This window comes from Mauremys reevesii, linkage group 12 (genome assembly GCF_016161935.1).
Source record: "Mauremys reevesii isolate NIE-2019 linkage group 12, ASM1616193v1, whole genome shotgun sequence".
Classification (NCBI taxonomy): domain Eukaryota; kingdom Metazoa; phylum Chordata; order Testudines; family Geoemydidae; genus Mauremys; species Mauremys reevesii.
In genome coordinates, this window is record NC_052634.1 from 26,583,383 (window position 1) to 26,598,832 (window position 15,450).

At 51.4% G+C, this 15,450-nt stretch overlaps 6 non-coding genes across 6 annotated transcripts; 3 read left to right on the plus strand and 3 right to left on the minus strand.

Annotated features, from left to right (window-relative positions):
- Positions 1-933: 933 nt before the first annotated feature.
- Positions 934-1,005, minus strand: TRNAF-GAA. The gene has a single exon. It is a non-coding gene; the product is annotated as a tRNA-Phe (tRNA).
- Positions 1,006-2,526: 1,521 nt separating this feature from the next.
- On the minus strand, positions 2,527-2,608 carry TRNAP-UGG. Its single transcript has one exon. It is a non-coding gene; the product is annotated as a tRNA-Pro (tRNA).
- A 4,252-nt stretch (positions 2,609-6,860) lies between these two features.
- Positions 6,861-6,942, plus strand: TRNAS-GCU. Its single transcript has one exon. It is a non-coding gene; the product is annotated as a tRNA-Ser (tRNA).
- Positions 6,943-8,736: 1,794 nt separating this feature from the next.
- TRNAT-UGU lies at positions 8,737-8,810 on the plus strand. Its single transcript has one exon. It is a non-coding gene; the product is annotated as a tRNA-Thr (tRNA).
- A 4,423-nt stretch (positions 8,811-13,233) lies between these two features.
- On the plus strand, positions 13,234-13,305 carry TRNAG-UCC. Its single transcript has one exon. It is a non-coding gene; the product is annotated as a tRNA-Gly (tRNA).
- Positions 13,306-15,136: 1,831 nt separating this feature from the next.
- TRNAV-AAC lies at positions 15,137-15,209 on the minus strand. The gene has a single exon. It is a non-coding gene; the product is annotated as a tRNA-Val (tRNA).
- Between the last annotated feature and the right edge of the window lie 241 nt (positions 15,210-15,450).

Below are 15,450 nucleotides of genomic sequence, written 5' to 3' on the forward strand. Positions count from 1 at the left end.
CTCACTACAGACCTGCGCCAGGTAGTGCTCATTGTAAAAACATTTCTTCTGACAGTTGGGAAAACGGGACCAGCGGGCCTCAAGCCGGCTGACACAATTAAAATCCCCCCCCAACAACAAACACCATGCAGTCCAGAGGAAGGGAGCCTTTGATCTTCCCTCTCATGCCTTAACTGGGGACCATACACACTAATATAGCAGTAACCAGTGCCACAGAGCACAAAGCCCACCAGTAATGCCCTCCCTGGTCAGAGCTCCAGCCCCTTCTGTACTTGCACCGCGAATGTGAAGAACAAGACTCCAGCCCCATCATTCTTCCTTGGCCAGGAGGCCCTTCCTCCAATCACCCTCTGCCCATTGATCTACCCTAAAGTCATGAATGTGCATTTCCTGAACACCCACCATGTTGAAGTCCAGCTGCTCCAAGACACTGAACATCAAGCGCCTCCTCTGGGGCCCCCAAATCCCTGCCACCTTCCACACGGCCACTTTGACAGACGCCCCTTCCCTGGTACTGCCCTCGCTCAGCTGCACAGAGGAGTTTTCATCCCGTCTACCTGCCTGTCACTGCCCAGCAGCCCTCTGGCACCATTCCTGAGGGTCACCCTGCCTTGCTCTCTTCCTGCCATGTTGGGAAAGACAGCTCCCATCTCTCCTTGTTAAAGGTCAGGTGGGCTAACTAGGGGCAGAAGCCCATTCTATGTTTTCCTACTGCAGAGCCCAAGATGAGAGACTCACCTTCAGTGCCACCCAGAGGGAGGCAAGTGGGGCAATTGCCCTTGCAGGCCCCAAGAGAATACAGTATTGCCACTTTTTTTAATGGAAGGGGCACCCAAAATTGCTTTGTCTGAGGGTAGCCCTGCTCACTTTGGGTGCAGGCACAACTGTGCTGCCAGAGAACAAGCTTCCCTGCACAAAGAGGATGAAAGAACCTGCCAAAGCCTGGGATTGAACCAGGGCCTTTAGATCTTCAGTCTAACACTCTCCCAACTGAGCTACTTTGGCAGCTGTCTGGCAGTATTTTGGCCTGTTGCTTCTCTTCCTGGAAGGTTTTTGCAGCAGTTACAGACAAAAAGGACGTCATTGGGAGCGGCCCATGAAGACAAGACTCACTTTTGCCTGCCTTGCTCAGCTTGACTTGCTGCCTCACCCCGTTCCTGCCCTAGTGCCCGGGTTGACCTGGTGGGGGAAGGGGACTGGGGGCCAGTGGCGCAGGGAGGAAGTTGAGCTGGACCCTGAGCTAGGCTAGACCCTAGCGGTGAGAGTCTGGCCACCACTTGCCGCCCCACCCTGTTGTCCTGGCTTCCCCCACTGGGCATCATTTCGGGAGGGACGTGGGGCTTCTGCCTCCCCTCCCCGATTTTCACACCGCAGAGGAGTGCGAACAGGAAAACGAACGGCTGCTCCACACCCCCACCGGAGGAACCCGGCGCCCTTAGCTGTGGGGAGTAAGAAGTGGCTGTTGGCTGACAGGGCCTGTCCCCGAGGAGCTGGAACAGCAGCTGCCGCCTCCCCCTCAGCTCCAGGCTGTGGGAAATGCTCATTGCCTGGCTGCATGGGCGGCTGCTGCTCCGTGCTCTGGAGAGCGTCTGTATTGCTCTGTCAACCCCCCGTCTTACCTGAGCCAGTCTGGTAAGGTCCCAAGTGCCCCCTCCGGCCTGGCAGCTGAGAGTCTGTGCAGACATCAGCCCCCCTGCCAGCCCCACAGGCAGCAGCAGCGCCAGCCCCCCAGCACCACAGGGGCACTCGATGCACTTCCTGTGGGGAAATGGCTCCTTGGCGTCCAGCTGCTAGAGTGAGAGCCAGGAGAGAGCAGTGTCTGGCTCACCGTGGGGGAGAGAAGAGACCTGGTGAGTGCGGATCTCCCTCAGCCTCCCCCGCAATGCTGGTCACTTCTATTGTCACTGTGATAGTCAGTGCTTCCCTTCAGGGATGGCCCTAGAGGGATCTGTGACAAAGCCCCCTCTTTCCACCCCAGGCCCTGCCCCCACTCCACCCCTTCCCCCAAGGCCCCACCCCTGTCCCATCTCTTCCCAGCTTGCACCTTCCTGCCCCATTCCTCTCCCTCCCCCACCTCTTCCCGTCCCTGCTCCTCCCCATCCCCTGCCAGCCCCTCCCTCACCCCACTGAACAGCTGATCACTGGCAAGTGGGAGGTGCTGAAGGGGAAGAGCAGGAGCTTGTCAGCAAGGCCTGTAGTGGGGTGCAGGGGAGCTGGCTGCCAGTGGGCGCTGAGCACCTATTTTTTCTCTATTGGTTCTACAGCTCCGTAGCTCCCATGGAGTCACTGACTCAGCTTCTTTCACACTCTAGAGAGAGGAGCAGAACCAGGGCTATGGCTGATCTATGGGGCACCAGGTGAGTGGCAGAGGCTTCAGGTGCTGAGACACAGTGTGAGGTGGTGTCCCAGGGATCTCCATGAAAGGAGCAGAACAGGATTTCCTTGGGGTGGGGAGAGAATTGAGAGTGTCTCAGGAGGTTGTACAGAGGTGTTGCCCAGGTGAGAGACTGGCTAAAGCACAGGCCTCGCTGTGAGCAGGATTTGAACCTGCGCAGGGGAACCCTATTGGATTCCAACTCCAACGCCTTAACCACTCGGCCATCACAACTGTGAGCACAAAACTGCCTGAATGCCAGAGAAACTGATAAAGAATCCCAATGCCCAGGTGTGAAGTCATCTGAACTACAGAATTCCCACCGCAAACCTGGCTCCCAAAGCACAGGGGGGATTTGGGGTTTGTTCTCTTTGCTTAACTATGTCAGATGTATTCACCCACGAAACCTCATGCTCCAATATGTCTGTTAGTCTATAAGGTGCCACAGGACTCTTTGCTGCTTTTACAGATCCAGACTAACATGGCTACCCCTCTGATACTCCTAGTGACACTCTCCAATGGATACCCATCCTCCACCCACTGTGAGGTAGGTAGGAGCGGTTCATTATTATCCCTACTTGAAAGAGGGAGAAGCTAAGGCTGAGAAAGGAGAATTGATTTGTCTTAGGTCACACAGCCAGCCAGTGGCAGAGTTGGGAATAGGACCCAAGAGCCCTGATTTTGAAACTAACCATCAGATCGTGAATTTCAAACACTGAATGACCTGAATAAAGTGCTCGCAGATGAGCTCCAGACGAACAACAGTGCATAGTAATTATTCAGCAAGTATTTGAGGAGAACTGCAATGTTAGAGAGAATCATGAACTGCTCAGAGACCATTAATGCAGCAAAGCACTACAATTTGTCAACATATAACAGGTTATGACTTATTTCCTTGGTCTTCAAAGAGAACAACAAGGACCTGAGTCTCCTCCCTGTCAATAACCCCCTGCTCAGCCAATCGGAGTAGAGACAGGATGGGAGGCTGAGGGTTCTCACCAGAGAGCCCAAAGGATGGCCCAGGTCACCGGTGGGGATCACTGCCCGAGCACTATTTCAGTCCCACATTTTTGGGTGAACCTCCCACAGTGGGAGCTGCAGAGCACTCCCCCGCAACACACACACACTGCTCCTGGTGTTGGGAGGGGAACAGGTGAAAGGACAAAAAAAGCAAGAGATGAAGAGAAAGGAGGAAGGGATGGATGGAGGAAAAGGTGAAAGAAAAAGAACAAACCCTAAGGGACAAAATCCCAGGTGCGGAATAAAATTCTGCCTCCTTAAGTTCCTGTTTTCCATGCCTAGAATTCAACTGTCACCAGATGGATCAGACTGAACAGGTTTCAAATCTCAAGGAGGCTCTTACCTTCTAAACAGGGATGGCTGTTTTCTAGTAAAATCAGGAAAAGGGAAGGAGAAAACTTGAAAGAGGTTCCTCCTGGCGCTCACATACGTGAACCCGAATACTCTCTCAGTCCTCAAAGAGAACTTGAGAAGGAGACTTGCTGAAGCAAAGCCACAGGGGTCTCTGAGGTTTCCCTGGCCCCTCATCCCTGTCCTGCCTGGCTGATGTCAGCATCTCTCTGTGACGTCACCACCTCCCCACCAATAGTCTTTGACCAATAGTCTGAGGTCCTGCAAAAGGACTTTGTGATGTCACTGCCACACCCCTCCCTTGCTGTGCTAATGTCCTGCCCCTGGCAGGCACTTTGGAGGTTTGAGCTACTCCCTGTGGATCACCCCACTCAAGGAGCGTTCGTTCTAGGAAGCAAGCCGGCTAGACAGGAAAACATCAGACGCTGCTCCCAATGCTACACTCAGTTTTTCAGAAATTAGTCAATTTTATGGCCAGAAGAGACCATTAGAGCATCTAATCTGACCCCCTGCATATCACAGGCCTCCTGAATGACACAAGAGCTACTTTTGGGGCAAACACATTCCAGAAAACCATCTAATCTTCATTAAATGACATCAGGAGATGGCAAATCCACCACTTTCCTTGGTAGCTTGTTCCTGTGGTGAATCATCCTCGCTGTTGAATATTTGTGTCTTATTTGTAATATGAATTTGTCTCTTTTCACCTTCCAGCGATTGGGTCTTGTTATGCCTTTCTCTGCTCGATTAAAGAGCCCTTTTATACCCAATCTCTTCTGTCCATTAAGGCCCTTCAACACTTCAATGAAGTCACCTTTCAATCTTCTTTTGATAAGCTAAACAGGTTGAGCTCGTTCAATAGCTCACTAGAAGGCAATTTTCTCCAGCCCTCAGAACATTTATTGGCTCTTTGGTCATCAGATTCCTGAACTGCAGCTGGATGTGGCTCTTGTTCTTCTGCACAGCACAGCTCCTGGAGAAGAGGGATCTGCAAATGTACATTCGTATGATACCTTTGTTTAATTGATGAAAACATAAACTAGACACTTAGAGGATTGGAACTGATTTCAGCTGATGGACAGCTTCGCTAGGTTTTTATGCATTTGGACAGCGAAATGTTGAGTGTTTACATTCATATCAAGCACCCCCGTATAGTGGAGCTCCTGAACAGAATGGAGAATGGAAAAATAAATGTTTTCCTTTTTTTTAAAAAAAAGAAAGAAGGTTATAAGAGAACACAGGAGTTTGAACGAAGGACCACTTGAGCTGCAGTTAAGCACTCTACCACTAAGCTATACCCCCATGACAACAGGAGCATAGAATTGTGATCTCCAGGACTTTGAAGGACAGACCCTGCTTCATTGAGCTCTGTTGCCATTCCCAGACCACAGGTGGTTTTAAAAATGGGGTTTGATTAAACTTCTTAAATGTGGCAACCACCACAGCTTGCGCACCCACCGATATAGCTTCTCCCACTGACATAGCTGCCACCTCTTGGGGAAGTGGATTAACTGCACCCACATGAAAACTCTCTCCCCTCAGCATAGAGCAGTGGTTCTCAAGCTGTGGGTCAGGACCCCAAAGTGGGTCATAACCCTGTTTTAATGGGGTTGCCAGGGCTGGCATTAGACTTGTTGGTGCCTGAGGCTGAAGCCAAAAGTCTGAGCCCCACCACCCAGGGCTGAATCCCTCAAGCTTTGGTTTTGCCCTCCCTTAACTGGGGCAGGGCTCAGGCTTTGGCTCCCCCCTGCCCCTGCCTGGTGTGGAGGGGCTTGGTCCCTCTTTCCAGGGCCATATAGTAAGGTTTTTTTTTTTTTAGCTGAAGGGGGTTGCAGTGAAAGGAAGTTTGAGAAACCCTGGCATAGAGCCTCTGAATATGTCTAGACTTGGCTCCCTGTGACACCGTGGGTGATCAGACACTGAAAGTGCAGCCATGGAGACACCACACACCAGCCTTGCCCAGCAGGCAAGAATCAAACCTCCACAGAGAGATGCTTGTTGTTTTTTAACCCATCTCCCTAAGCCCTCAGCCACCACCACTTAACAAAGGGGCTTTTCTACACTATGGTTCTGTTCTCACTGAAGGGTCAGTTCCAATTGTTTGCTCAGACCAGCATTAGGGAAAATGGTGCCCTGAGCAAAGCTTGTACTTTGGCACTTCCCCACTGCCCCTGGACGATCCCCACTCCCCCTTTACCACTAGCTCCTGCACTCCCAACCCTTGCACCTCCTTCACCCCTAACTCCTGCCCCCTCCTGTGCCCCCTTTGCCCTTAACTCCCTGGGCCACCAGCCATTGCCCCTCTCCTGCAGCCCCTTCACATGGTTCCAGTGCTGGGGGCCCTGCACTTGTTCTCCCTTTCCCTGGGCTTTGGCATCACTAGCCCCTGCTTAGCGAGAAGGGTTCAGTGGTTCCCAAAATGTGGGGCATGACTCCTAGGGGGACACAGAGGCACATTCATGGGGGCACCTCAGGGTCTGAGCCAGCCCCCATGGAGGGAGCAGCACTCAGCCCCACTCTGCCCCAGCTCTTCCCCAACCCCACCCTCAGCCTGGGGCTCTGGCTCCTAGCTCAGCCTCGACCCCCTTACCCCTGTCTGCACCCCTCTCCCCAGCAAGCAACAGCCCCACTCCCAGCCCCGGTTTCCAATTGTGGTTTCCGAGGGTCCACAGCCATGGATAAGAGGGCACAGAGTGAAATGTTTGGGGACCCCTGGTTTAGGATGATGTTCTCAATGGCTTCTATGCAGTCCAATAAAAGCTATACCTCACCCACCCAGCCCTCCATCAGGACGGACTAGGTATGTTCTGCTGCCCCTCACTCATACAGGAAGGATAATAACATTTCATTCCACTCAATGCTAAAGTGATTTGTAACCCACCAGCAGCCAAAACTGGTCATTTTGGGAAAGTGGCTCCATCATGCTGCATAGCTAGGCAGAGTAGGTGTGTCTGTGCAAACACGGTCTGTTCCTGAAGTCTTTCCCCCAGCTCCTCACTAGATGTGAGGGGGGAGCTCATTCAGCCCCTGCTTCCGCTTAGTGTTTAAAAACTCCTTATTGTCCCTAGCTCTGCTGGCCTTAGATTTCTCCTCCTGTCTTCTTCTTGCCAGCTCAGATGAGGTGGCCGAGTGGTTAAGGTGATGGACTGCTAATCCATTGTGCTCTGCACGCATGGGTTTGAATCCCATCCTCATCGGATGCTTTTAGTCGTCGCCCCTCCTTTGTAGACAAACATGTACCCCTTTGGTACAATGACAGATCAAACAATGTTCCTTCTTGCAAACAAAAACCTTCTCAGAAACTTAGAACTCCCTTGCTTTAAATAAAATGTCTAAATCCCAGATTTCTTAAAAAAAAATTCTCTAGTCCTGTATTTCTTAGTTTTTATCTCAAAAGGGAACATCCTCATCATCTCCCCCAAACACCCTGGGACCTGCCCAAATTATTAAAATACCATCAACCCGAGCAAGGCCAGAGCAGTGAACCAGAGCTAGTGTCTAGGCCAAGCTGCTCTGAAGGAGGCAACTCAAACATTTTCTCCCTGCTTCCCTTGGCAAGGTCTGACTCAGAAAATAAAATTCCCCAAACTGAAAATTTTCTGCTGAAAAACCAGTACTAGTCTGGTTGGGGACTTTGGTTTGAAAGTATTATTGTTATTATTCTCTTCTTATTTCTGAATCAGTTCAGTTCAGTCCAGTCTTTGTCCTCCAGGTGTGTTTCCAGCTGCTGAGTTGTGGGGGAGAGAGGCCAAGTCATGATGTCTCTTCCCATCTTTCATAGCTTCTTCCAACTTGCTAGGAAGCTCCTTTGTTACCATGTGAGTCAAGCAGTGTCCATTGTCGCTGTGCTATCTCGGAGAAGCCTGCATTGTACACGGTTCCTGGGATAGTCCTTGGGAGTGTGGATCCCTTCAATGGGCCAGCAGCGAGTCTGGCTCCTCCACTGTCACACCTGAAAGGCTGGTGGGGGGCATTTCCCAACCTCATAACATATCTCAGTAACGCACACAGAGCAAAACTTCATAACTTCCCAACCAATGTGAGCACACACAATCCAACACGATATTAATGTTCAACAGATCAAGACTTTTGAAATGATACCTCACCAGGCAGACTTTGTACAAACCATGTCATCATTATATGAGAGTGGTGAATATGGGGCTTCCCGGTGCTGCTCTGAGCACAGCGTGCCACACTTGGGCTTACATTGCAATGGAGACGTACCCTTAGAGTCCATCTCTCCTGGGATAAAGATGGCCCACACCTGACTCTCTGCCAATCCCCACTGGGCCGTGACAAGTGTTGTTCGTGTTTGTATTCTGTAAAGCAGAGGAGCAGATGAAGTTTTGCTCCCAAGGTGTGTGTGTGATTCTTTGGACAGGTCTACACTATAAAATTAGGTTGGTGTAATTACATTACTTAGGCTGGCAATGCAGTTCTATCAAGCTAATCCCGGTATAGATAGTGGCTCAGCTGTCAGAACTTTCTGGAGCTATGAAAGGGGAGGGGCCCAGCCTCTGTAGCAGGAATGCAGGGCAGGCGAGTTCATGGCAGATGTGGTGGGATACTGGTGGAGGCCAGTTATGGTGATATAATGACCAGCAGCATTTACACTGACAATTTGTCACTTTAAGTTTGCTGCAAAAAGCTCTAGGCCTCTCGTCGAGGTGGTTTTATTTTGTCACCAAAACAGGGCAATTTTGTCACCAGACGTGGTATTGCAGTGTGTGCACCAGCCAAAAACTGCTGACCGAGGGAGCGTTGTGTGTTTTTCACACATCTGAGCAATATAATGATGCTGAAGTAACCTTGTAGTGCAGACCTGGCCAAAGATTCACACACACACACACACACACACACACAGAGCTTGCAAGGAAAACCTCACCTGCTCCTCTGCTTTGCAAAATCCAAACACAAGCAAAGCTTTTCAGGCCCCAGTGGGGATGGCAGGGAGTCAGGTGTGGGCAGACAGTGTGTTGCTGCCACAGGCAGGCACCATGGCTTAGCTGGCTAAAACACCTGTCTTGTAAATAGGAGATCCTGGGTTCAATTCCCAGTGGTGCCTTATTGACTAACTCTCAGGCAACCTGTTATTGGCTACTGTGGGAGAACAAAACACAGAGCTCTTTGGTCCAGCCCAGTGTAGTTGTTTAAATTACACTCACAGGCACTGATAACAGACTTACTGAAAGTTTGGGAGTTAAGAGCTGATAGGTCAGTGTTCCAGCCTGTCACAGATGATCCTGCTTCCTCTGGGACAGGGGCAGGTCTGGGCTCTCACACCAAATGGCTCATTGTGGCTGCCAGAACCTGTGGGCAGTTCATTTAGTTTACACCGAGGGTTGAGTCCTGCTTTGTGCACCGTGTGTGAGAATGAAAATCCTAAACCGCCCTTTGAAATAACAGATGCAGCAGGACGTGTTATTGTCCCTGCCCCAGAGCAGACAGACCAATGGAGAAATGCCATCGAGTCCAGGGTAATACTCCACTGCCATGTTACCTTTTTCACTTGCTAAACTCCCTCCCAACCTTGAGGGCTCCCAGAGCCCGGTATTGAGCCTGAGCCGAGATGTCTATGCTGCAAATTTACCACCCCACGGCCCTAGCCTGGGAGCCTGCACTGGCACGGGACAGCGCTGGGTGTTTCATTGCAGTGTGGACATAGCCTAGCTTTATGTCTACACTGCCATTAACACACCCAAGTCACTATTCTCAAACCCTGGGTCAGTTGATTCAGGCTTGTGGGGCTTGTGCTGCAGGGTTATAAAATTACAGTGTAGACACTTGGGCTTCAGCCCAGCCTCCAAGACCCCACGAGGGGTGAGGGTCTCCGAGCCTGGGCTCCAGTCTGAGCCCAGATGTCTACGCTGCAGTTTTTAGCTCCACAACCTGAACCCTAGGAGCCCAAATCAGACCATCCAGGCCAGCGGGATTTTGTCACAGTCTAGATGCCCTCTCAGGATATGTCTACACTGCAATGTAAGCCCAGGGTTAGTAGAAGTCATGTCAGCAGCCCCCAACACATAAACATAAACCATGAGGGAAAGACCCACCCCCAGATAAGCTGGACAGTGTCCTTCTCCCTATGGTTTGTAAGTCCAGCAACCAAAAGTCCTTTAACATGAGCCATCCCCTCTCTGCACCCCACTCACAGCTGTTGTCCTTAGTCAGTGCAAGCCCAGAGGTGCCTCTGTAGAGTTCACCTGCCATCCTGGGTGGAAAAGGGGGGAAAATAAGAAGGCCCCGTACGCACTATGTTGTCTAGGGACTCACTCATCCCTCCACAGCCGCCCTGTCCTAAAGTTGGTCTAACACCTAAATTTTAGCATTGGGACCCAGATCCCAGCCCACTTGGCTTTGGAACCCCTGTCCCCTGCCTAGCAAGTGCTATTGAATTGAGGGAGAGTCCCTCAATCGGGGTCTGCCAAGCCCAGTTGTGCTGCCCTCGATTCACACAAGAAGGATAACAACCCTTTATTTCTTCTGCCCCTGTTATGTGGAGACTGGGAATCCAACACCAGCCCCAAGTGATCATTTCGGCAAGCAACCCAACCTATTTCCAACACACTGTAAAATCCACATGCAGACTCATACACGAAACCTTGCAAGAAAATCTTCCTGAGGGGGTCTGAAGCACCTGCTGCTGCAGGGAAGGAGGGAGCCGTGGATTGGGATTGAGGAGCAGCATGAGGAGAAGGGGCCTGTGGGTTGGGACAGAGGAGAAGGGTGAAGAGGAGCAGGCTCTGGTTGGGAGTGAGGAGCAGTGAGCATAGGAGGGACTGAGGGTTGGGATTGAGGGGCACTGGGAACAGAGGGGACATGGGTTTAGGCTGAAGAGCATCTTCATTTGGGGATCCAGCAGGACTGGAGAAGGCAGCAGGTGATTCTAATTCCTTAGGGATATTCTCTGTGTGTGTGTGTGTGCAGGGGAGGAACATGCTCTATGCCCAGAGGCCTTTATTCCTCCAGGCTGCAAGGACAGAGGGGCTGTCAGGAAGTTGCCCCTTCAAACCCACACACAAAAAGGCCCTTCTGAGGAAAGGGAAAATCCTGAAGAGAAAAAGTAACATCAAAGAGGACTCCAGCAAGACAGTGTAAGATCTTGGGGAGTAGTTTATCACCTGACGAGGGACTTGAACCCTGGACCCTCAGATTAAAAGTCTGATGCGCTGCCAACTGAGCTAGCCAGGCTCACAAAGAAAAACAACAAGTTGGTGCAGAGGAGAAACTAGTCAAGAAAACAAGAGTGGGAAACAATAGGGGAAACCTGCTGCTCTCTCTGGCCTGGTCAACATTACGAGTTTATATCGAATTTAGCAGCATTAAATCGCATTAACCCTGCACCCGTCCACACAACGAAGCCCTTTATATCGATATAAAGGGCTCTTAATACCGGTATCTGTACTCCTCCTCGACAAGGGGAGTAGCGCTGAAATCGGCATTGCCATGTCGGATTAGGGTTAATGTGGCCACAATTCGACGGTATTGGCCTCCGGGTGCTATCCCACAGTGCACCATTGTGACCGCTCTGGACAGCAATCTGAACTCGGATGCACTGGCCAGGTAAACAGAAAAAGCCCCATGAACTTTTGAATTTCATTTCCTGTTTGCCCAGCGTGGAGCGCCGATCAACACAGGTGACCATGCAGTCCCAGAATCAAAAAAGAGCTCCAGCACTGACTGTAGGGGAGATACTGAAGCTGATCTCTGTATGGGGAGATGAATCTGTTCTATCAGAACTCCGTTCCAAAAGACGAAATGCCAAAACATTTGAAAAAAATCTCCCAGGCTATGATGGACAGAGGCCACAACAGGGACTCAACACAGTGCTGAAACTTAAGGAGCTGAGATAAGCGTACCAGAAAGCCAAAGAACGAAATGGACACTCACGGAGGGAGGGGCGGCTGATGACTGTAGCTATCCCACAGTTCCCGCACTCTCCGAAAACCTTTTGAATTCTTGGCTGAGTTCCCAAAGCCTGAAGGGTCAAAAACATTGTCACGGGTGGTTCAGGGTATATGTCATTGCCCCCCCTCCCCCCGTGAAAGCAAAGGGAAAAAAATCATTTCTCGCCTTTTTTCAATGTCACCGTATGTCTACTGGATGCTGCTGGCACATGTTGTGCTGCAGCGCTACACAGCAGCATCCCCTTCCCTTCCCTTCCCTTCCAGACGGCAGACGGTACAGTAGGACTGGTATGCGTCATCGTCGTCCCGTGAGTGCTCCTGGCTGGCCTTGGTGAGGTCGTCCAGGGGCGCCTCGGCAAAAATGTGAATGATTCCCAGGTCATTCTCTTCTTTAAGCTTTGTCTAATGGAGATTCAGTCCTGCCTGGAATATCATACAAGCTGGAGGCTGCCCTCCCCTCCTGCCTTTGAGCTCTACTTGCAGAGGCAATAAAGTCAGTGTTGTTTCAAATTCCTGCATTCCTTATTACTTCATCACACAAATGGGGGGATAACTGCCACGGTAGCCCAGGAGGAGTGGGGGAGGAGGGAAGCAATGGGTGTGGTTGTTGCAGGGGCACCCCCTAGAATGGCATACAGCCCATCATTTCTGCGGGATGTCTGGGGCTCTGACCCGGAGCGGCTGTTTGCCTCTCTGGTTCTTTTGTAGGCTTGCCTGATAGTCTAGACAGGACTGACTCTCCCTTTAGACAAAACGTAAAGAAGGGAATGACCGGGGAAGTCATTCCCATTTTTGTCCATGCGTCCCTGGCCGACCTCACCGAGGCCGGCCAGGAGCACCCATGACAGCAGCAGACAGTACATTATGACTGGTCACTGTCATTGTCAACTTGCAAAGCAGCAGACGGGACGGTATGGCTAGTAACTATCTTTGCTAACTTGCAAAAGGCAAGGGGATGCTGCTGTGTAGCGCTGCAGTACCGCGTCTGTCAGCACCATCCAGTAGACATACGGTGACAGTGAAAAAAGGCTGAACGGCTCCATGGTTGCCGTGCTATGGCATCTGCCCGGTCAATCCAGGGAAAAGGGCGCGAAATGATTGCTGTTTCTTTCACGGAGGGAGGATTGAGTGACGACATTTACCCAGAATCACCCATGACACTGTTTTTGCCCCATCAGGCATTGGGATCTCAACCCGGAATTCCAATGGGTGGGGGAGACTGCGGGAACTATGGGATAGCTATGGGATAGCTACCCACAATGCAACGCTCTGGAAATCGACGCTAGCCTCGTACATGGACACACACCACTTTATTAATGTGCTTAGTGTGGCCGTGTGCACTTGACTTTATACAATCTGTTTCCAAAAAACAGTTTCTGTAAAGTCGGAATAATCCCATAGTGTAGACATACCCTGTGATTAACAATTTTGGTGGCTAATTGAAAGGCTGATGGTTCAAACCCAAGTGAAGATGGAGGTGTTTTTTTAGTGATGAGAATCCAGTACATTTTAACAGGCAGAAAAGTGCCTCAATGCTGCTCTAGCCTCATTGGGCAAGCATAAGTGGCACTTTTGCCAGATGCATTGGTGGTATAGTGGTGAGCATAGCTGCCTTCCAAGCAGTTAACCTGGGTTCGATTCCCAGCCAATGCAAAGATGCAACATTTTCTCTACTGGGAATTGGTTTTATTCCAGTCACGTTGTATCAGTTTATCAATGAAATGAGAGAATCAATGTCCTGCAGGTCATTCAACACACAATGGAGGAAGAAAGGGGTTGGACTATACAATGAGCTGTTGGAGTTATCCTGGTATTACAATGTTTGGTTTATTTTTTTTTTAAAAAATCTTTACTTCCCTCTCCCTTTTAGACTCAAAGCCTTTAAGGTCAGAAGGGACCAATGTGATCATCTAGTCCGACCTGCTGCACCTTGCAAGCCAAAAGACCCCACCCACCCACTCCTGTAATAGACCCGGGAGGGGAGGCAGCTCTGCGCACTGCCCCTACCCCAGGCAGCACATGGAGGCCCTCTGAGGCTCCCCTCCCCCCATGGGTGTGCAGAGATGTGCCAGCAGCACTGAGGTGGCTCCCTGCCCACTCTGCCTCCGTCCCTCCATGCCGCTCCCAGAAGTGGTTGGCACGTCCCAGCATCCCCTGCGGTGGGGGGAGTGTCTCCATTCACTGCCTCTGCCCCAAGTACCAACTCCGCAGCGCCCATTGGCCAGGAACTGCTTTCCAATGGGAGCTCTGGGGGCGGCGCCTGCAGGCAGCGGCACACGGAGACCCCCTGGCATGGCCCACCTAGGACCTGCTGCCGGAGGGTTGTGTGTACCAGTCACTTTGGGAGCTGCAGTGCCCAGGGTAAGCGCCACCCTTCCTGCACTCCAACCCCCTCCCCCAGCGCAGAGCCCGCACCCCGCACCCAAATTTCCTCCCAGAGCTTTGCTTGTCATCCTTTCACCCAGAACTGTCCTTCTTCTCCTGGGCTGCAAGTAGCCATCCCTGGGAAGCCAAGAGACAGGCACAGGATTCTACCTCCCAGCAGCCAACTGCACCTCCCCAGGCTTTGCAGAACGACTGGTGGTGCTCTACTAACCCCACTTAGCCGCACTGAGGTGCTTAGCTTCTGCCCTGCCTTCCTCAGCTCGACTTTCCTCTTTTGCCCCATTCCCACCTCACTCCCTCCTTTGGCAAGTCACGCAGAGGAGGCCAGCAGCAAGAGCTGTCCGCCATAGGCCAACCTCCAAGGGCAGAGGAGACCAAGCCACAAGGCTTCAAAAGGTGACTGGCCAAGGTCCTCTAGCTTTCCCCTGCTGATGCCAAGGCTTTTTCCCAGCTCATTTCACCACCCGCTATCTTGCAGGGGTTGAGTTTATCGCAGGTGTTACCCAATATTGGGCCAGCTAGTAAGCTAATGACCCACCAGAGTTTGGCAGAAAGCAGCATGTTTATTATACTGACAGCTAAGCTCAAAAGAAGAAGTGGGGCGCAGCGGGGGTGTCACACTCACACTTGCATACTCACGCTCCCAGGACAGGCACAGCACTGGAGATGTCAGGATTCTGCAAGGTAAGGCAGTCCGGGCAAAGGGCATTTACTGGAGGTACACGCTTGTGAGTGCTCTCCTGAGCACAAGGCCCCTTCCCCTTTTAAGGACCTGCTCCTCATGGCCTGCGACTAGAGATGACTTGGCTGCATCTGGTTGGTCACACTCCACCTTGGGCAGTGTCCATGCTCTGGATGTGTGATCGCTGCCTAATTAGCGTCTACCTGGGAGCTCTTCTGCTCTTCAACCAGCCCATTCATCCCACCAGCATTCCAGGAGGGAGCAGGAGGGGAAAAGCCACTTCACAGGCATTCAGAGAGGGAGAGGAGACAAAAGTGGGAGCAGGGGAAGTATAACAGACCTTCTGAGCATAGAAATCACTGCTGCTCCTACAACAGCAGGGACAGGCCAGTAGGAGCTCGGAAAATTAAGCCATTGTGTTTCTGCCTGGCTTTGAACCAGGGACCTTTTGCGTGTTAGGCAAACATGATAACCACTACACTACAGAAACTCTGTCAAAGGTCTTTGCCCCTCCCTTCATAAGTACATAAGAACGGCCATACTGGGTCAGACCAAAGGTCCATCCAACCCCGCATCCTATCTACCAACAGTGGCCAATGCCAGGTGCCCCAGAGGGACTGAACAGGTAATGATCAAGTGATCTCTCTCCTGCCATCCATCTCCACTGTCTGACAAACAGAGGCTAGGGACACCATTCCTTACCCATCCTGGCTAATAGCCATTCATGGACT